This window comes from Botryllus schlosseri, chromosome 6 (assembly GCF_051294905.1).
Source record: "Botryllus schlosseri isolate E-star chromosome 6, Bs_hap1, whole genome shotgun sequence".
Lineage (NCBI taxonomy): Eukaryota > Metazoa > Chordata > Ascidiacea > Stolidobranchia > Styelidae > Botryllus > Botryllus schlosseri.
In genome coordinates this window covers 3497102-3519479 of record NC_137241.1, presented here as the reverse complement: position 1 = coordinate 3519479, position 22378 = coordinate 3497102, and the positions used below count along the sequence as shown (strand labels likewise).

At 40.1% G+C, this 22378-nt stretch overlaps 1 protein-coding gene across 1 annotated transcript in view; it reads right to left on the bottom strand.

The window, feature by feature from the left end:
* Positions 1 to 22378, bottom strand: part of LOC145440937 (lactadherin-like) — a 175130-nt gene that overhangs the window by 6872 nt on the left and 145880 nt on the right. The window lies entirely within an intron of this gene.

The window sequence follows — 22378 nt, the reverse complement described above, 5'->3', positions numbered from 1 at the left end:
AAGTGTCAGATCAGCGCACATCTCTACCATACTCGGCCTTGATAACGAAATTGCTGCTGAGAGTCAACCTTGAGACTTGGCACAGCGTTCGATACTAAAATCAAGACATACCGTGCAAAAGCTCATGACGGATCTAGGTAAGGAGCATCGTTAAAATCAATGGAGACCAATACCGGCTTTGCGTAAAATCTGTTAGCGATAAATGACGAGTCAGCTCTCACTCGACTTAGGAACCGAAATTAGCACTACATAGTTCAGTGACAAACTTAAAACTTGGTACAGCGTTCGATACTAACATTAAGACTTACCGTGCGGAATGTCATGGCCGATCTCGGTATGGAACATCGTCAAAATCAATGGATACCAATACCGGCTTTTGAGTAAAATCTGTTTGCGATACATGACGGATCAGCACACACTCAACTTCAGAAACGAAATTACTACCCTAATCTTTAAGTAGAAACCCTAAAACTTGGGGCAGTGTTAAATACCACCATCACGACATAACATACCAAGTTTCAAGAATTATCATGGTGCGAAACACCATAAAAATTGACCTATACCATCAAAGGTCGACTCAACGCACATGACGGTAACCGAGTTCAGATGTAGATACGATTGTTACATCACACCTTAAGGGCAACAAGGCTATGTTGCCCCACCTGCTCGGTAATTTTATGAATAGGAGAGAGTAAATCACCGTTTCTGTATTGTGCGCGGCTTTGAGAGAATAGACAGTGAAAGTTTGTTTTGAGCGCTACCGGGGCATGCCCCGGCTAGCCATTCGCAAAGCGAAAACACGGAAGAGAATTCTATTTTCGCAGAGACTTCGCTATATATGGGCATTTACAAGCGAAAGCACAAGAAGATTGCGATTTTCGCTGTGACTTCGGTATATATTGATTGCTGTGCGTCTTTAAATGATAAATAATTGTTTTTGAACAAAATTTTAGGTGGGGCAATGCCACAGTTGCCCTATAGGACGAGCCGCCGCTGAAGCCTGGCATTCTATGATATCAACTAGTGCGCTGTACTCTGGTATTCTACTTGACACTGCAATTCTTATTGAGTGTTCCAGATGTGCATTAATTAGGCGTGTTTTGTGTTTGTTTTTGATGAAGTTCATGTCCGAAAAGGCTGATTCACAACGATAAGTTGAACCATAGACGCTTGCAACCTTCATAGCTGCTGCGTTTACACCACTGTACTTTTCGGTATGAACAATGCACCAAACGTTTGCTGCAGACTGAGGTGGGGGTCATTTTGCAGTGTTACAATTTCAATCTCCAACTGTTCAGCATCCAGAAATGACAAGATTTCATTATACCGTACACCAGCAACGATTACAGAAAGTTAGAAACATGGTATATTAAACTGCGTGGAGTGTAACAGAAACAAGATGTGCCAAAAGATGCAATACGTAATGGGTATACAGATATTGAAAATCTGCTAGTACTTCACGGCTATCTGACTCCGATTAGTAATATTGTTTACTCTTTGGCATTCTTCTGGTCTTCGAGCTATCGTAACGGAACCCCCTGCCATTTTAAGAAGACCGTGAACGGCATTCCGTCATGCCGCCTTTATAGGCAATGCGCCGTATCTTGAATTTCTGGTGATTCTATCACAAACATCTATATATTACTAATTGTAATTGAAGATATTTTCAAGTGTTTATATATGTAAGTTACATGTTAGTGTGTTTTAAACAAGAATAGCTGAATCAATCAATCTATATATTTAAAATCTCACTGGTAATAATCTGACGAATATTGGTAAATGCTGCTATTCCACATATTTTTAGAATGAGCTCGCGGGCTACTCATCCAGTCCTCACGGGCTACCTGGTGCCCGCGGGCACCGGGTTGGTGACCTCTGTTTTAAACAAAGGCCTCGTTTAAAACGTGTTTACTTTAAATTGATTTTTGTTTTAAATGCAACCCTATTGACGCTGCTGTTATCGCGTTGACAAACGCAATGATTGATTACCGATTCAGAGAAATTGATACGGCCATTTTTGTTGATGACTTTCTCCTCTCTCGTAACATGATCATGATCATCGTGCGGTGTCTGCAAAGATATCAGGCCCCACACGTCTTCACATGCTAAATTGTTGCCCGGCTTCGTATTCCTATGTTAGGGCGGAGGTAATAAAATTAGCTGATCTGGAAGAATGCTAATCGTGCGATTAAATTAAATATTGCTAATCACGACGCATTAAGTTGGAAAAGGTTACGAGCGATGGTTGTAGTCGAAGTGTCCCGAGTTTTCAATCAAGTGGCGTTATCTGCTTCCTCATAATGCGAAAACGCGTTGCAGGCTGTCAGTTGTCAATTTGTTGAATCATAGTGTCCTATATGGTGTCGACACAAGCAAATCTCACGGCTCAGTGAAATTGATTCACGTCACAATTTCCATTTGGCTACAGGCAATTTGACGGTCATTTTTGACCGACTCGCCGAGCATTAAATTTGGTGAAACGGGTATCAATCGAAAGCTGACTCTGCACTGATTACGAAAATATAAATTTTATTCCGCTCGCGGCTCTGGAACCCCCAAAATCAGCCTCTAATTTTTCATTGTTATGGAGATTGGCATTGGGACGCAACAATGCTGTCTTGCGAAACGAGAGACGCAACAATGCTGTCTGGCTCCTTTTTTCTTGAGCTACTCTCTCGTTTCGCCAGACAGCATTGCTGCGTCACACTGCCAATCTCCCCAACAATGAATAATTTGGGGCTGATTGTGGGGGTTCCAGGGCCATGAACGGAATAAATTTTATATTTTCGCAAGCATTACAGCGTCAGCTTTGATACCCCGTTCAACAAATTTAATGCTCGGCAAGCCGGTCAAAAATGACCGTCAAATTACCTGTAGTCAAATGGAAATTGTGACGTGAACCAATTTCACTGAGCCGTGAGATTTGCCTGTGTCGGGTACAAAATTCGTTCATTGTTTAGTGAAGCTATTAGTTAGGAGACCGTCGGCACGGTTGTTATTGTAAATAATTGTGCATGAGAATGGTACGCACTGTAGGCTACGCAGTGTAAAGTCTACCAGACTGGAATGTAGCTAGCTTGTTCTTGTGAAGTTTAGTTGACCTCATACTATTTTACAATGGGTGCGGTAAATAGTGAGAAAGGAATCAACCATTTGTCATGTCAATATATGCCAAAATGAAGATCCTAATCGATGTCATAAAAACCGATATACATGGCGATTGCCAGAAAATTCGAACATGCTTCAATTTCATACCTCAGATTTCAACAACACAGTTTTGTGATGGCTTTTGATATAAATTGCAATATCCTGACACCGCGTCTGTGGTGTTTCAATTATCTATCTCAAATTTCTATCACAAGGCTTGCACCGGATGCTAATTGCAACATCAATGAGATTGCGTTACATCGTTGGTCTTGAATATTGTAAACGACCGCTCGTGAAATTTCAGTTGACGATGATATCACACCATTCTCTATTACCCTGGTCGTTTGGCGTGGAATGGATTCATATAGCATTAAACACCAGTCAGTGGGGGAAGTTTTTTTGGGCTAAAATCGTGGGGAAGTTGCCCCTAACTTTCACAAAATTTGCAGTAAAAAGTTGCATTTTTAATTTCTTGAATAACTGATTGGTGGTACAAAACTTGAACACGGCTTTTAACAGTAAATTCATATTTATTGACTCGAATAACTTTTCGCGTGCCTCTTATCAAGAGCAACCGGCACGATAAAGGATACAGAACAGAGATGGATTCATAACCAAATGGCGAATTGTGACGCAATAATGAAAATTTATAAATAAATGGAAATGGAAATTCAACCATAGCAACAATGCGGCGTATATAGCAACAAGCAACTTGAAGAAGTAGTGCCTGTGAGGAATAACATACAAATACAATGAGACAATGCAGCAATACAGAAAAATAAAATTGTACAGAAATACGGACGAACAGCTAAGCAACGACAACTAGTGTGAAATTTTAAGGTTATACAAAAGACCTTGTTAGTTTCCACACCCTATTTAACGTCCACTTGTAGATTTATATAACTTTATTACAGTTACACGAGCTTTCGGAGCGCCGCTCCTTCATCAGGTGTTAAAGGTTATACAAAAATTCTTTCTGGCGACAAAGGACCGGGTTGTTTAGTTTGATGAAAGTGGATTCCAAAGCTGTTAAATGAAATATGGATCTACCCTTGGATAAAACTGAAAACATGTCGTCTGAATAGTTTGAGGCGCAAGACGGGTTGTCGACCAAATGCTGGCCAATTGAAGAACTGCATGCCAACACTTGGCTGTACGATTGGGATTTTGATGCGTGTTTCTGTTTACATTGCTGAGTGATATTTTCAGAATCCGGAGATTGCGAAACCGATTTTATCCCCTTAGGAACATGCTGTTTGATACGTTCTCTGTTCTGTATCCTTTATCGTGCCGGTTGCTCTTGATAAGAGGCACGCGAAAAGTTCTTCGAGTCAATAAATATGAATTTACTGTTAAAAGCTGTTTTAATTTCTTAGAATTAGTAGGGTATGAGTTAGTTGAAAGGTTACGTTGCAGTGTTGGAATCAAGTCACTATACGGATACGCGCGAGTCACAAGGCCTTTCGAGCCATTGCTCATTTTACTCGAGTCAAGTCAAGTCCATCGATTTTCGAAAGTGACTCGAGTCAAGTCACGTCACTCGATTTTTGAAGGTGACTTGAGTCAAGTCGAGTCAAGTCAAGTCATGAGTCAAGTCACAATTCAATTCGAGGAACAAATATAGCAGTGGCGGCTCGTGACAGTATCTGGTGGTGGGGCAAGGGCTGCAAGCGACTTTTTTTATCAAGATGACGTCACAATGGCGTTTTCCAACGTAAACAAGTAACTTAATGATGGTACGGTAGGCTTACCATATTTTGGAAATCTAAAAAGAGGACACTTCTTCAGAAATTTCAGATCTGCAAAACCGGAGAAGAATTCTCAAAAACCGGTGAATTTTTCCCAATTTGTGATCGATTGACTAAAAAAGGTCATCTTTTCGCTCAGAGCTCAAAATACCGTTTTTCTCTTCACATTGCCAGGTGGATGACTAAAAAAAAAAAAAAAAGAGGTCATCTTTTCGCTCAGAGCTAAAATCACCGTTTTTCACTCCGAAATACCCGCCGGAGCATCACTTCTGTGCTAATTTGCGGCATATTACTCGCAATTTGCTCTAAATCTGACCTAAATTTTCAAAAAAGAGGACAAAATCTCAAAAAAGAGGACAAAAGGCCGTCCTCCGAGGACACTTTCAAAAAAGTCAAAAAAGAGGACAAATCCTCTTAAAAAAGGACGTATGGTAAGCCTATGGTACGGTAACTTGAATTTCCCGGCAACAGTGATTTTAACGTATGTGCTATGAGAGGTCCGCCGGTGAGCTGTGACTTGAAGTGTGGTAACTGCGTAAACGGCATACGGAACAAAGATTCAACACGGTTCGTGTTCGCACTAGACCTGACTAATTATCTGCAGAAATGGAAATGACTATAACTCGAGAGATAGCATAAGCCTAATTGGAAAGGTCAGCGAGTTCGGACAGATACGCAATTGTTATCTCATAGATTGGGCCTGTCATATTGAATCCAAAACATCATTCTGAAGAACTAAGAATAGCAGCCTCGGAAATTCGGTCTCGGTACAGCATAGGAGATTTTGGCCTTGAAACTGGAGACTGCAACGCGACACATACGGCTTTATTACTGTCTATAGGTCTGCTGCGAAATCGCCTTTGGAAAATATATTACCGAATAAATACGTGGATGAAAGCCTTAAACTTAGTACACTGTTACATGACATCATCGAGAAGTGGCCTCATGGCCCTTTTCGGTATGGTACACTGTCAAAATCAATACGAACAGACCAATTTTGCGTAAAATTTACTGAGGAATAGGCTGATCGAGTGATCACAGCTGTTAGCCGCCATCGAAAACGAAATATAGCTATCGCGCTTGACTGGGGGTTGTAAGCAAATGGCTTGAAGGCCACAATTTCACGGTGAAATTGACATTGGAGAATATAATATCAAAGTAAATATTTGAATGCAAACTGAGAATGATATCATCATCTCAGTTAACGTTAACGCCGATACACCGGCTTTTGCGTGAAATCCGCAATGCGTTGTAGGCTAAAGTGTCAGATCGGAGCACATCTCTACCATATTCGACCTTGATAACGAAATTACTGCCCTAATCATGGAGTGTCAACCTTGAGACTTGGCACAGCGTTCGATACTAAAATCAAGACATACCGTGCAAAAGCTTATGACGGATCCAGGTAAGGAGCGTCATTAAAATCAATGGAGACCAATACCGGCTTTGCGTATAATCTGTTAGCGATAAATGACGAGTCTGCTCTCACTCGAATTAGGAAACGAAATTACCACTAACACAGTTCGGTGACAAACTTAAAACTTGGTACAGCGTTCGATACTAATATTAAGACTTATGGTGCCAAATGTCATAACCGATCTCAGTATTGAACATCGTCAAAATCAATGGATACCATACCAATATCGGCTTTTGAGTAAAATCTGTTTGCGATACATTACGGATCAGCACCCACTCAACTTCGGAAACTACCCTAATCGTAAAGTAGAAACCCTGAAACTTGGGGCAGTGTTAAATACCACCATCACGACATGACATACGAAGTTTCAAGAGTTTTCATGGTGTGAAACACCATCAAAATCGACCTATGCCAGCAAAGGTCAACCAAACGCATATGACGGTAACCGAGATCAGCTATAGATACGATTGTTACATCACACCTTAGGGGCACAGAGTTATTGTGCCCCGGTTGCTCGGTAGTTTTATGAATAGGAGAGAGTAAATCACCGTTTCTTTATTGTGCGCGGCTTGGAGAGAATAGACAGTGAAAGCTTGTTATGAGCGCTACCGGGGCATGCCCCGGCTAGGCATTCGCAAAGCGCAAACACAGAAGAGAATTCGATTTTCGCAGAGACTTCGCTATATATGGGCATTTACAAGCGAAAGGACAAGAAGAATACGGTTTTCGCTGTGATTTCGGTATATATAGATTTGGGTGCGTCTATACATGGTAAAGAATTGTTATTGAACAGAATTTTAGGTGGGGCAATGCCCCAGTTGCCCTATAGGACGAGCCGCCACTGAAATATAGAGTTAAATATATACCTGCAAAAAGGTATTATATAGCTCACACATGCGTAGAACTGCTAAAGTACGTAAGTAACTGTTGTATATTCTCATTCTATAATCATCCGACAAAATGGAAACGAAACTTCAGATAATTGAAACGAATTTATGTGATGCACTACCCAACTATACATCCATGGGATACAATTTAGGCCTGCGCCAATGAGTGACGAGAATTAGTATAACCTTGTAAACTATATTCGAATTCCATTTAAATCATACATGAGGTTTGGTTAAGGTTAGCACCGGGCACCAATGACCAGTCTATAGAGCAGAGATAGATATTTCGCTATTTTTTACTTTACTACTAGTTAACGACAACTTGCGCTGTAGCAGTAGTTCCCAACCTGGGGGACGCCCTCATCGGGGGGTGGCGTGAAAGCATCTGAAGGGCGCGCGAAGAAGCGGTCAACTGAAAAAAAATTCCCGCCGTGCGCGATTTACCTCGAATTGAGACGTGTTTCTCTCTATATAGACCGAATTTCATATTTTTGAATTCTGTCATCAACAGTCATAACGTTCCATGCCATCAAACAATTTGTAGAGGCTGCTAGCATCCCGGTTGGATTTTGTGATATGACGATAAGGGGGGCGCGAAATTTTTCACTATCATAAAGGGGGGCGTGTCTAAAAAAAGGTTGGGAACCACTGCGCTGTAGGCTTCGACCACTACGTTTGCGGTCAGTTGATTTGTGATCGAACAATGTAGGTTCAGTAGAACGCAAAATCATTGAATGAATTAAATTGGTCGCTGTCAGAGGTCACACCAGCGTATCCAGAACGATCCGAACATATGTCATATATAGAGCGATTTTTATTTACACCAATTACTTGATGACTTGAAATTGACTAGTGAAGTTTAATCTGAGTCACGAGTCATTCCACATTTTTAGACGCCGAGTCAAGTCAAGTCAATTTTGCAAAGTTAAGTTGTATGACCCAACAGTTTAAGAGTTGCAGGGTGTTTGCTTGTTACGTTTCTTTCTTCGTTATTCAATCGATTATACTGGTAACACACAATGTTTGTTGACATTGATCAGACAATTGGTTTCGATTAACTTTTGGGCGCTGAATTAAAAAATGACTTCCGTTTTTCTCTATCTCATCAAGTTTTTGGAGTATGCACCCACATAAAAGTACTACTTTTAATATTTTGTGTTTATTGTATAAAACTATTCAAAAACCGCAAGCAGTCAGAAGTAGATCAATAGACTCTAAATCACTGGTTCTCAACCTTTTTGTCTTCGCGGACCCCTTTTGGGCCGTCACTGACCCCCGCGGACCCCTGACGTCTTAGATCAAATTTAGCTCAATATTCGCACAATCATCTTGTGCAAATGATAACTGTAGGGCTAGTGATAAACAGCAGCAAAATGACTTTTCTTCAAAATGACATACTATTCATGTAGAAATTGGGTTGACTTTTATTATTTCAAAGCGAATTCTGCAACTGCTTTTCTTGAAATACGTGGTCGTGCCTTGACAATCCGCGCCTTCGATTTGATATGAACGAATGCTGAAAATCCATTTAGACCAGCGGTTCTCAAATTTTTTTAGACACGCCCCTCTTTACGATAGTGAAAAATTGCGCCCCCTTATTGTCATAACACAAAATGAAACCAAAATACTAGCAAACCCAATGGATAGTTTGATTGCATTGAAGGTTTTGCTTGTTGATGAGAGAATTCTTCAATATCAAACTCGGGCTAAACACATAGCAACAACAACGAACTGCCGGTAAATCGCGCGAGCCGCGAAAATATTTTTCAGTTGACCACAGCTTTGTGCCCTCCTTCAGATTCTTTCACGCCCCCCAAAGGGTGCGCGCGCCCAGTTTGAGAACCACAGATTTAGACAACGAAAGATGGTGACGAATGAAATAATAACGGGTAACGCTTCCGACGACACAATTGGGCATGACCGCAACAATTGTGGCACCAAATAATTTTCTTATTGAGCATTTAACGTCAAGCCTGTCCATTTCTATCTAACAGCCAATCTTGAAGTTATTATGGAAAAGTGGTTATGTAGGCTATATCACAGGAGAAAATGGATTTTTGTAAACATATCCAAGTGACAGTGATTGGCCTTACTGATGCAACTGTTTATTTTTTACACAATCCCCAACAAAACAGCAAAATATTTGTATCAGTAGGATATTGAAAATTAGCAGCTAAAATGAGTCTGCCCAGCAGGATATTTCATCTTTGGCGGCCATTCTGTTGATGTGAGTTCTACTGCTAATGAAGAAAAACTGCCTCGTGATTTTCCTAATTTAAAAAAATACAAATTTGGTTAAGAACGATCTTGTAAATTCAGAGGCTTCGCGGACCCCCTGGAAATGCTTCGCGGACCCCCGGTTGAGAACCGCTGCTCTAAATAAACACTTGCACTGCGTTATTTGGTTGATCTAAACTGTTATTGCTTCTGCATGACAAATAAAGTGCGAGTGCATGTCCAAAAAAGTCAAAATTAGGTCAAAATTAGAGCGTTAGATCAAAAAATGTCAAAATTGTTTACAAAGTTAAAACTGCATTTCGTTTGTATCGTATATTTTGCACTGTCGGTGATCTTATCATTTGACATTTTACAGCTTGTAGCCTAGTTTACAGGCCTATCGTTGTAGACGGCCCATTGTCGGCTCATTGTGAATTATAAACATTCAAATGCAACAAATAGGTCGACTTAGCGTTATGCTCAATGTACCGCACTATCCTAACTGAAGCAAGACTTCGTGGGCATTGCACGGTTCTTATATCAAGAAGCGCATGATGAAAATTTGTGATGGAGTCACCATTGCCAGAATGAAGCAACAATGTTTGTCACCAGCAGTGTACGCACAACTTCAGTGTTGCCAGCCAACAACTGCTGCTGTTAACCCTTATCAGCATAGGGATTTTAGGTAACTTAATCGGCACACCCGTTGACAAATTGTCAACCTCGTATTTTCTAGTGTTTCTCCATGCAAAGACGCTAGTCTCATAGTGAATTTGTTATTTTAAGGGATTTTGTATTGATAAAACCTTAAGAAACACTAATTTGGAGGACTGTTTTAGCTTGAGCAAGTCAAAAATCTACGAAAAATGTCAAAATTTCCAATGTTTTTTTACACTCACGGATGATGAATCCGGAACATGTAATTGACGCACCTACGGGGCTCGTTCACTTTCGGACCAAACTCAGTACAGCCTTACGGAGAAAAAAGGTTTTTGGTCCGAAAGGGAACGAGCGCCGTCCTGTCCGGGTGTCCTGGTCCGGGTTAGTCATATTCCGATTTTAGAATCAGGCTGCGTGATTCGCAGAATACCATTTTTTAAATGATAATCACCTTAATAGCTCTCAGAGAAATGCAGAGATACCTGAAATATGTTACTGGCGGTACTGAACTTGAATATTGCTCTCAGAACCACATTCACCGCAGCAGAATCCATCACCTCAAAGCGACCCCACCTCGTGCCCCCATCAAAGAATTAACGGCCCAATAACAAGCACAAAGAGTATCTATGCATTCCAAAAACATTAAAGAAAATACCGCTAATTGTCTGTGTTTTGTATGATTTGATTTTCTCTCGTCACTTTGTTATGACTACCGGAGTACCGGTACAGCTCAGAGATGAGCAATGAGCATGGATTAGGATAAGGATTTGAAAAAACAGGATTTGCGAAATTTTGTCGGATTTGGATTGGATTAGGATTAGAGATTTTTTCTGAACGGATTAGGATTTGGATTGGATTCACCTATTTTCTGGGAGATTGATATGTCGTGTGGCGAATGGCGACAAACTTTATTCAGATCAGTTATAAATGTACTTATGGTTACTCAGAGGTGGTCAAGTAACGAAGTACTTCTACTTTTCGAAGTACTCAAGTAGTTTTCCTCTACTTCTGGTACTTACTCAAGTAGATCTTTTTTTTCGCTACTTCTACTTCGTAAAATTTTGTGAGCTACTTACTTACTTTTCGCTATTTTAAGTTTGTCAAGTAGAAGTAGTTTAATCCCCCAATAAGAAAGCTAGCCGAAGGAATTTCGGGGATGTTTTCACGTAGTACCAACATTTAATTTGCATAAAAGTCATGAAATACCGAGAATTTTCGTTGCGCTTCGCGCATAGTAGATATGGAGCGGCAAATATGTTTTAACGAAAGTGTCGCTGAGTATAATTTAGATTCCGGGTTGCGTGGTTCCGTTCACACCGCATGTCGCCTATACCAAATATTTCATCACAGTAAGTATGGCCCCCATAACATTCGAAACTACCGTTTCGCAATCTAGCAATTACCTGTTATACCTAGCAGCCCATGACGTGTCCTAATCTGGAAAAGTGGACCTTGGCTTTTTTTAACGTTGGACCTGTTTTAGCAGACCACCGTTGAAACTTTCTGGACAAAAGACATGAAATATATTTTCCGTTTTTTAGAAGTAGTATTTGTATTTTTCTTTCAATTACGAGTATTATATGCTGAGTTCTAATTAAAGTTTCAGTTCTTTTGTCTGGAGAACATACATGTGGAAGTATAAAAGCAAATGTAATAATGCCTTATATTTTCCGAAAATAAAGCTATACACTATATGACATTTTTACGATCTGCCATATTTGTAATTAACGTATACTAATCGCGCAAAGTGTTAAAGCCGTATCCGACACAACTTATCCGTATTGCTCTTCGACTGAACTAAGGGCCTTATAATATGGGGGAGGGCACCATGCCATGATATTCTGTAGATGGGGTGTTCGAGTAAACAAAGGATTAGTATCGCATTTCCATATCAATACTATCATTTACATCCCATGATGTGGACGACTGCTTATTCTGTTAAAAATTGACACCTGGTGGGATGCATCAATAGGAATCAAGCTCTCTAAACCTTCCGCATAGCTCAATTTGCAGTTTTTGACAGTCCATGCGAACGAATTACGATCGTTTCCACAACTACTTACTCACTTGAGTAGATTTAAAGTCAGTCACTTCTACTTCTACTTCGAGTAGTTTTGGATTGCTTATGTAAGAAGTACTTCTATTCGTACTTGAGTAGATTTTTCCGTCACTACTTCTACTTCTACTTAAGTAGCTTTCTTGACTACTTTGACCACCTCTGCATACCACGGTCCACATTTAGGCTTTTTGTAAGACACCGGTTACGCGGATGAGATGGCAAGTAGGAGCCGAGATAAACTTTTAACGCTTAGGTAGGTATTCTGGAGTCGAGATCGGTCGGATTCGAACCCGTAACCCATTAGTGTTGCAACTGTTGATTTTCAGCACTACGCTATCTTGCCACGCGGAACTTGGTGGACGACCGACAAGCGCTTCAACTATAGGTCCTGGCGCGGCCAGTGGTTCTCAAACTGGAGTCGTGAATGCATCTGAAGGGGTGTCTGTGAAATCGCCCGAGAGAAATATAGAGGTTATGAAGATGAACTCGTACTGAGTTTAAGTTGGACTGAAAGTTACAAGTTTCAATTCCGGCAACAATCCTAATTATAATGCGATTTAAAAGTCAGTAGCGTCGTAGTATAGACCGATGCTCCTGTGACCGTTATCGGAACTTGCGCCGATTAGAAGATGTCTCCCAATTATTATTAGTTGGTGGACGCGTGTAGTCGTTAGCTGGTGCTTTTTTTTGGCCTGTCCTTCAAGCAATTGTGCGGAGTGCTTATAAATACTCAATGTTATGGCGAAATAAGATATTTACTTGTTCGTGTCATATGCCATGTATATAATATGCCTTTTGAATCTAAGAAAGAGGATTTAAATCGAAGTGGCTAAGAACGTCGAAGTAGCTCCTCCGAGTACTCATTGTAAGCGCATTTTATGACAGCCCAAAATAAAATTAATAGACTGATTATCTTGCCGAACACCTGCGACTCGAAGTAAAGATTGCTTATCCCGTTAAGAAGTCCCAAGTTTGAATGGCGTGCGGCCGGTGTCATTGTTTTTTTGAATTAGCTCATAGTCAGATGCGTTAGAACCAAACCCAGGTCAAAAAATAGAAGGAATTAGATACAAAAATCGTTAAACCTTGTTGCGCTTAATTCATTCTTAACCAAATATTCATCTGAATGATTTTACGCGCTACGAGTGATTTGCTTCCACCTCACAATTATTGCTCGGTCCATAGTCCAGATTTCATATTTGAGAAGTCTTCCAACAGCGATAACCTTCCATGCCATAAAATGTACATGCTATTGGATTGCAAACTTTCATATTTTATATTTTTTGATATGACGATAAGGGGTTGCGAAAGTTTGTACTGGCATCAAGGGGGCGCTTCCAAAACGTCTGAGGGCTACTGGGTTTGATATTTGCTAAATCGAGATCACTGAACTGCACCATAGTGATAGGTTATGCATATATGAACCAAAACAAATTAATTTTTTACAATGGAATTTATCCTTATTGTTTTCCATTTAAATTTCCCGGAAAGAAACTTATTGCTGCCGTCAAATTTTCTGATCGTTCCCGAAAATACGAAGGCTAATACCCCCTCGATGCAACGGTTTATGACATAATCGCCAATACTTCGGAGGATAAACGAATATCCGATATCTGCGATTACGAGACAGATATCCGATACGTCATTCATATAGATGCCATATTTCCGACCCTGCAACAGAAGAATCGCCTGGACAAGCTGAAAGCCATGGCTGTCAAGCAATAGTAAGATCATATTAACATTGAAATCAGCATATTAGCTATTAATTGCTAAATATTTATTCGCTGTACGGGTTTTGAGAAAAGAAAACACAGTTGCAAAATAATTTCAAATGAATATATCGTTCGCGTTTTAGCATATATTACAACCTTCTGCAATTAAGCTTGAGAAAAATGATGTTTTCTTGAGAGACATGGATGATAGATACATTTACATATACTTGAAACTATAATTTCGAATTTGTGTGTAATCGGGTTTGAAGAGTACATTACTGGTGTAAATTAGCAGTTCTTGCTTCTCGTCGAATTCAGTTGCCGTTTCAGCGATTAGCAATTGCGGATTAATCCCGAGAAGTAGGCCTACCTGCACTCTCACTTATATGCAGGCCTTTTTGTATACTACAATAGCCAACAACAAATCCAAATTGCCCAAAATTGAAAACTGTTAAGTAGAAGTAGAATTAGTCTAAAATAATATCCACTTGAGGAAGTTGTGCGAGTAGGCGAAATCTACTTGAAGTACTGAGAAATCTAGAATTACTCTTTTACTTTGTTACTGACCACCTTTGTTACAGTGTCCAATGCCCGAATCGTTGTGCCCAACCCTAGTTTCAAGAATACCCGCAGCTCCATAAAGTACGACTGGGCTGAAACTGGTATTAATTTTGATGATTCGAGTCCAATAGTGAGCGATAAGTATCGCGTCAGTAAGTTTTAAAGCACATGTGACATGGTGCCATGTCCCTAAAACTGAAGCTAATCAGCAAATTTCCAGTCGATATGGATGATTAGACAAGATCGACCCATTCGTTCCAGACGAAAATTAGACCGGTATTTTCCAATTATGAGCTGAAAAATAAAGCAACCGAAGTAAAAAAAAGTTTGATATAGCAGTAAATTATGTTGACGTCGTCTTCACGAAAGAGCACGAAGGATAGCTCTACGCAGTGGTACTGTGCTACTAGCCATGCTGAAGCGCATTCAAATGTAACATGGTAATGTTGTCAGCATTGTGTGTCCTGAATGTAAGCCAAAAGCAGAATCAGGAAATCTATTAACAGATCGCTGCTCACAGATTCGAATTTACCTCCTGTTCTAAGAATCTGCAGCAGGCTTTCATGCCTATTTTATCAAATTTGATATTGAAAATGACATTGACAAATTCTCGTTTCTGTTTCTGAAGAGTGCTTCGATATAAATATATATACACCAGAGTTGGATCAATTACATTATTTCAGTTCAATTACAATTACAATTACAATTACTTTCATGAATGTTTCAATTACATTACAATTACAATTACTCCATGCTAAAAATATCAAATTACAATTACAATTACAATTACTCCTTGCATGCTTCAATTACATTACAATTACAATTACAATTGCTGCTGTTGAACATGTAATTGAATAATCATAAATTCAACCGTGCTCCTTGACAACTGTAGCGTCGTATTTAACAACAATTCAAGTCTAGTTCAGATTGTGTAGTAATAAATGCGTTTATGTGCGTACATAGTATGCTATGTGAGATGTCATTGTGACGTAATATAAGCGTGTTTTGTATGCTCAGTAATTATGGCTCACGTATTTGGAAATGTAAAATGTTAATATTTACCTAATTTTCTATGGGTTAGGATTGAGGATAGGGTGCAGTATGTCGTTGAAAAAGTATTATAATAAATGCGCGTGTTGGATTTGCGTATATACCATATAATTAAAGAAATATTATTATTTTTATCGAGGGACGTAGGAATTAGGATGAGGAGTGAAAACAAAACCGTGCTTTGTCAGATAAGACGTTATATAATATTCAGTGGTCTGGTTAGTTAGCCAGACGAAATAACGATGCAGCATCGTGATCTGAAATCGTATTGTGGATTGCCAACCAACGGATAGATGCGCAAGATGTGAGTCACGGATGAATGCACCGACAAACGTACCGCAGAGCCGGCTAAAAGCAGCAAACTTTGTAGTCCTAGAGCTGGCGATCCATGCGTCCAAAATTGATGCATCTGGTCTTTATCGTAAGCTATTGATGTACTGATTCCGAAAATACAAAATAAAATCTCGTCAGGGCAATGTAACTGCTCCAAACTAGCCGTTTAAGGCCGACTCTACTGAAAAGTGAGAGCGCTGCAGCAGCATGACCACAACAATTACCAATTACGCCCAGCGATTGTTCAGAACAATGCCGATTCCCAGACTTTCACGACTATTTTGGGATGGTACCATTGCCTGGAAATATACTTTTATTGCGGAATCAGTGCGACACTAGCTTTCGATTAGGACCATACATATCAAATTTCGACGCTTGGATCGCCAGCTATGGCAATATCAATTCTGCTGCTTTTAGCCGGCTCAGCAGTTCGCTTCTCGGCGTATTCAATCGTGAGTCACGTGTTGCGAATCCATCCGTTGGTTAGTAATCTAAAAATTGTATACAATGGCAGCCGAGGCCAACATAGCGGTAAAAATAAAAAAACTTCGCCCGCAAGGGCGCAGTCACGGGCTTCCGCGAATGGATCCACCAAATTCCTTGTCGACATTTAAAGAGTCAATTTATAAGTCAATTATTTTATGTTGTGCTTGTCAGGTCTCAATAGCAATTTAATGTAATTGAAATTGTAATTGAGCAAAATTTTTGTCAAATTACAATTACAATTACAATTACACAAAATAAAAATGCTTCAATTACAATTACATTACAATTACATTGAAAAATGTAATTAATTACATTCAATTACAATTACAAATGACAATTGATCCAACTCTGATATACACTATATATATTATCTTCGTGTCTTCGGTCACTATATATTCAAATAAACATATTGCGTTTAGGCTTGTAATAGTACGGCCCACGAAGGGGTTCAGATGTTGAATGCGGTCCTGGAGATAAAAAGTTTGCCCATCAACCCTGGTTTAGGGCTTTCCTCAAACGATGACGCGCAGATGGGAGCTGGAGGCATGAATTCATGGTCATGAGACTCGGTTATAAACTATATTACTAATACTTGTCCGCGGTGATGTGAAAATGCGATACTTATGCATGTTGGTTAAAATTTGCGTTGGTTTGCGGGCTTATAGATAGATTCACATGATCAAATATCGTTCAACCTGTACAGATATCGCGGCGGATATTTCGAAAAGATACGCGCTCGTGCCTGGACTGGACACTACTCTGAGGAATACACTTTTACCTCAGATGTTGGTGCAATGCGCGTAAACAGTCATAGAAAGCGTAACCATTGAAGAGTGGTCCTCAACCGCTATTCCCCGGAATACCAGAGGTTCCGCGAGCCAGTCCCAGGGGTTCTACAGGAGATCAAGCCCCGGAGACTCATACATATGATTTTTGATATCACGTTATTATTGCTTACAGGTAATTATGTATGATCAATGATCAGTAGCCGAATTGTGAATGCCTTGGTTTCCGACCGTGCGCACTGCGCCGTGACGTAGGCAGGCTGGTTTTGGTTTAAAATCGACATCCCGTCCTTTTGGAATGCCGATACTATCTCCGATATTTATTGCAATGGTTCTTATCCAGTGTTCCACCTGTATTGTGGTAGATATTTGTTCTTATTACACAGCGTAAATTTGCGATTCCACGAATGCTTGCAGATTAGCGTAAGTATTCCTCTGGTTAGCAAAGATTAAGAACCACCCTACTAGAATTATTATTATCATTACGATGATACACATATTACCATGTTGCAATGAACAAATATAAAAGGCGCTCCGCTCCCAATTGGCATTTAGCATTAGTTGTTGAAGTTCCTGTTTCTGGGTGGATTGTAGGGCTCACGAATCAAAGCGAGCGATCGCAGCATTTTTAAGTTGAGATTTACTTTGAGCTATATACTAGGGATGGTGTGAACGTGAGGTTCACGTTCGCGTTCTGTGTGTGAACCTCGGAAATTTAAGGGTTCACGTTCACAAACGAACCTTGGTAGGTTCTGCACTGTGAACCTTTTTCATAGAATACAATTTTACCGTCATCGTAACATCTTTGGTTGAAGTTTATTGCATTTCAACTGCGGACCACTCTATGAATGATGCTGGCAGCATAAAAAATCAACACTGAACGAGCATGCACCTTGACAATCTCAAAAATTTTACCTGCTTTGTTACAAAAGTTTGCTCGAAATATCCAACTTTCTGTTTGTGAATATTTAGTGACTCTCTGGTGTGAGCTTGACCCGTAATCACACAACATCAAAGATCGAATTACGCTACATGTAGCGAGTCAGCGAATGATGCTTATTCAACCAATCCATGAAATTAATATCGTTGTCTGATGTAAGAAAATATAGCAAGCGTACAGGGTTCATCTCGATTTCATATGTTTATTGTATTATATTGTATCATAATGTATCATATTGTATGCTACTGCCGTATAACTTGTTAATGGGGTAAAACCCGTTTTACACTATGTGCTCATCATCAACGTAGCAACACTCAGACGCCGGATAAATTGTCCGGTCTGGCCTAGACCGTTGAGGCGTAAGCTTATACCCTTGCAAGTCCTAGTAGAAATTGTTGACAAAGCGACGGCAGATATTGATTTCATGGGATTATTATATCATTTGACTGCTCCAGTTGTTACATTTGGCAACGTTAGACTCAGTATGTACTTCACCACTGTGGCATCGTGTGGCCCGAGTCGTCGCTTGGTATCCTGTACATTAATATATATCATTTCACTGAAATGTGGGGTTGGAATTAGCAGTATGACGTCACGTGACGTCACGAGGTTCACGCTCGCGTTCACACAGAACCTTTCAAAAAGGTTCGCGTTCACACGAACCTGAACCTTTCAGAGGTTCACACCATCCCTATACTTCTACGAGCCCTCACATATAACCGGTAATAAGCGATCTGTTGTCTATTTTCACATACTCTGGTACATCGCGTGTAGTATAGTAGATACTGCATGCGATGCCTCTCAATTTATAGCAAACATGTTTAGAACAAGGCCCTTGTTTAAAACATGTTTTTTACTATTTTTCTTCTGAAACCATAACGTCATGTATATTCAATTGCTACGTTATGGTGGATTGATATTCACAATTGTAAATATAAGGTGAATATAGCTTCTTTGACGAAATCGGCTTCAAACCCCTGTCATATACGAAACATATATTTAATCTGGACTACTACATAGTCTTGCATCATTTTCACGGTCGGCTCCTCGGCGGTCATTATCATTAGGACATTCATTCCGTGCCAGTGATGTATATCCAGGTACTATAGCTATTCGAGGAATCCGACCATCCCATATCGTATACCAGTGTTGGGATGACTCGAGTCATGACTTGACTCGAGTCAGACTCGAGTCACCTTTTTCGCATGACTTGACTTGACTCGAGTCACTTTGCTAAAATGACTTGACTTGACTTGACTCGGCGTATCAGAATAGTGGATTGACTCGTGACTCGGAGCAAAATTCACGAGTCAATTTCAAGTCATCAAGTAATCGGTGTCGATATAAATCACAGTATCTTGCATATGTTCGGATTGTTCGCGAAACGCTGGTGTAACCCGTGAAAGCGACCAATCATTCAATGACCGTGCGTTTCACTGAGCCTCGATTGTTCTCTCACAAATAAATTGACCGCAAACGAAGTGATAGAAGCTTACAGTATACGTTGTCGTAACTCAAGCAGTAAAGTAATAGAATAGCAAAATGTATATTTCTGTTATCTGTTCTTACCATAACCAAACCTCTTGTTTTATTGAAATTCAAGTCGAATATAGTTTATGTATAGTCCTCGACCATTGTCGCAGGCTCCAATAGTATCGTATCTATTTGTAACTGGGTAGGCTACAATGTATTGCATCATTATCATTCCGATTCTCTATTCTCTATTTTGGCTGGTAACCCTAAACTGAGACTATGCAATTACGTAGTTTACCAGTTCTACGCATATATGACCGATACAGCACCTTCTTGCGCTTATATTGAACTCTATATTCGTTCATCAGTTCGGAATCAATGACCACTCGAACTGTATTTCAGACAGCTAGCAAATTGCAATGACGTATTCATGCCTCATACATACTTCGAAAGGGCAACTTGACTTGAAATGTGACTTGACTCGTGACTTGACTTGACTTGACTTGACTCGAGTCACCTCCAAAAATCGAGTGACTTGACTTGACTCGAGTCACCTTTGAAAATCGATTGACTTGACTTGACTCGAGTCAAAATGACTCGTGACTCGAAGGTAGTGACTTGATCCCAACACTGTCGTATACGTGGCCAAATCTGGTGGTAATCGTCGTCTGCAGGCTCATATAACATGTTTTTGGAAAGTATTTACACCAGGGTTGTCAAACATACGGCCCACGGGCCGCATCCGGCTCGTCAGATGATTTCGTCCGTCCCCCTAAGAAATTTTGACTAGATCGAAAAGTGCGAGCATTGTCCAGCACATTTCTAACAATCTTGAAATTTTCAGTACGAAATACGTCCATTAAAGAGCCCCTCAAGACGGCGAATGTCGAGTGTGTTCGAAGGCCACATTATATTATATTACACGACAGCGGTGCTGTGGTTTCCAGTCAGCATTAGAAGCAAGTGGCCGGGATTGACTCCCAATTTCGAGAAGGCAAAAAAGTCCATGTTGAGCTTAGACTTTTATGGGAAAATTGACTAGAAACGATTTATTCACAGAAGCGAAAACGTCAATGTGAAACCCTGATATGTCGGTTACATGGAGAATTACAGAGATATAATTCAAATATGTTTGGTGTACTGCTACATCACTTCAAACTCAAAAGGTCTCCGGCCTGGAGAGAAACCCGAATCGCTACATAATAATATGAAGTAGATTTCAACGTCTGTGTTTACAGTAAAATATTTTATATTTCTCACAACGCATGCGCAGGGTTGATGGGTTGACGCCAGTATACGACTAAAACAAAGGAAGAATAGAAACATGCCAACTTATATCGTCATTAGAGCCGGCGTTTTCTCGGTTTATAACCGTGCTCTGCCGCCCCATCGTATTATTGCCAATTCCATCGTTTGCTAAAAAGGTGAAGCTAGAATAGAACCCCTATTTTCCGTAACATATTGTAATATACTACTGTGTTGATAGTCTTGTTTAAAATAGCCTATCGCTTAATACCGGTCATATGTGAGGGCTCCTAGAAGTAGAGCTCAAAGTATATCTAAACTTAACCATGCTGCGATCCCTCGCTTTGATCCGTCAGCCCAACAATCCACCCCGAAACAGGAACTTTAACAACTGATGCCAAATGCCAATTAGGAACGGAGCGCCTTTTCTATTCGTTCGTTGCATCACGGTAATACTTGTGTCATCGTAATGATTCCAGTATGGTGGTTCTTAATGTTTACTAACCACCGGGATACTTAGGCTTATCAGCAACCTTTCGCGGAACCCCGCAAATTTTCGCTGTGTGGTAAGAACAAAAATCTACCACAATGCAGATAAAACACTGGATTATAGTCATAGCAATAAATATCAGAGATAGTATCTGCATTCCATAGGGACGGGATGTCGAGTTAAAACCCAAACCCTCTTGCCTACGACACTGCGCATTCACAATTCGGTTACTGATCGCACCTAGTTGCCTGCTAGCAATGACGTGTCATCACAAATCATATGTATCAGTTTCCGTGACTTGATATCCTGTAGAACCCCTGAGACTGGCTGCGGGACCTCTGGTGTTTCGTGAACAGTGGTTATGAACCAATGTTCCATGGTTTCGCTTTCAATGATTATTTACGCGAATTGCACGAAGATCTGAGGCAGAAGTCTATTCCTTAGCTTTGCACTTAGAGTATAGCGTCCATGCATTAGTACGAAATATATGCAGCGATATCTGTATAGGTTGACCGATATTTGATCATGTTAATCTATAAGCCCGCAAACTAACGCTAAATTTAACCAACATGCACCAGTATCGCATGTTCACAACTCAAGGGGCGAATACTAATAATATAATTCATAACCGAGCCTCGTGACCATGAATGCATGCCTCCCTCCTGCTCTCACCGACGTGACATCTGCCCGCCATCGTTAGTAGGAAATCCCTAAACCAAGGGTGATGGGCGAACTTCTTATCTCTAGGACTTTTTCGCGGGCCGTACTATTACAAGCCAAAACGCAATGTTTTTATTTGAATATATAGTGACCTAAGAGATGAAGATAATATATTTACTGTATATATATTTAAATCGAATCAAATATTAATTTGCCGATAACGCTCACTCATCAAAAACATAAACGAGAATTTGTCATTGTTATTGTCAATATCCAATTTGGCAAAATTAGGCTTTAAACCCGGTTATAGATTCTTAGAACAGGAGGTAAATTTGAATATGTGAGCAGCGATCTGTTCATAGATTTCTGCTTTTGGTTTAACTTCAGGACACACAATGCAGACAACATCGTTACCATATTACATTCAAATACGCTTCAGCTAGTAGCACAGTACTACTGCGTAGAACTCCTCTTCACGCTCTTTTATGAAGACGTCATCAACATAATT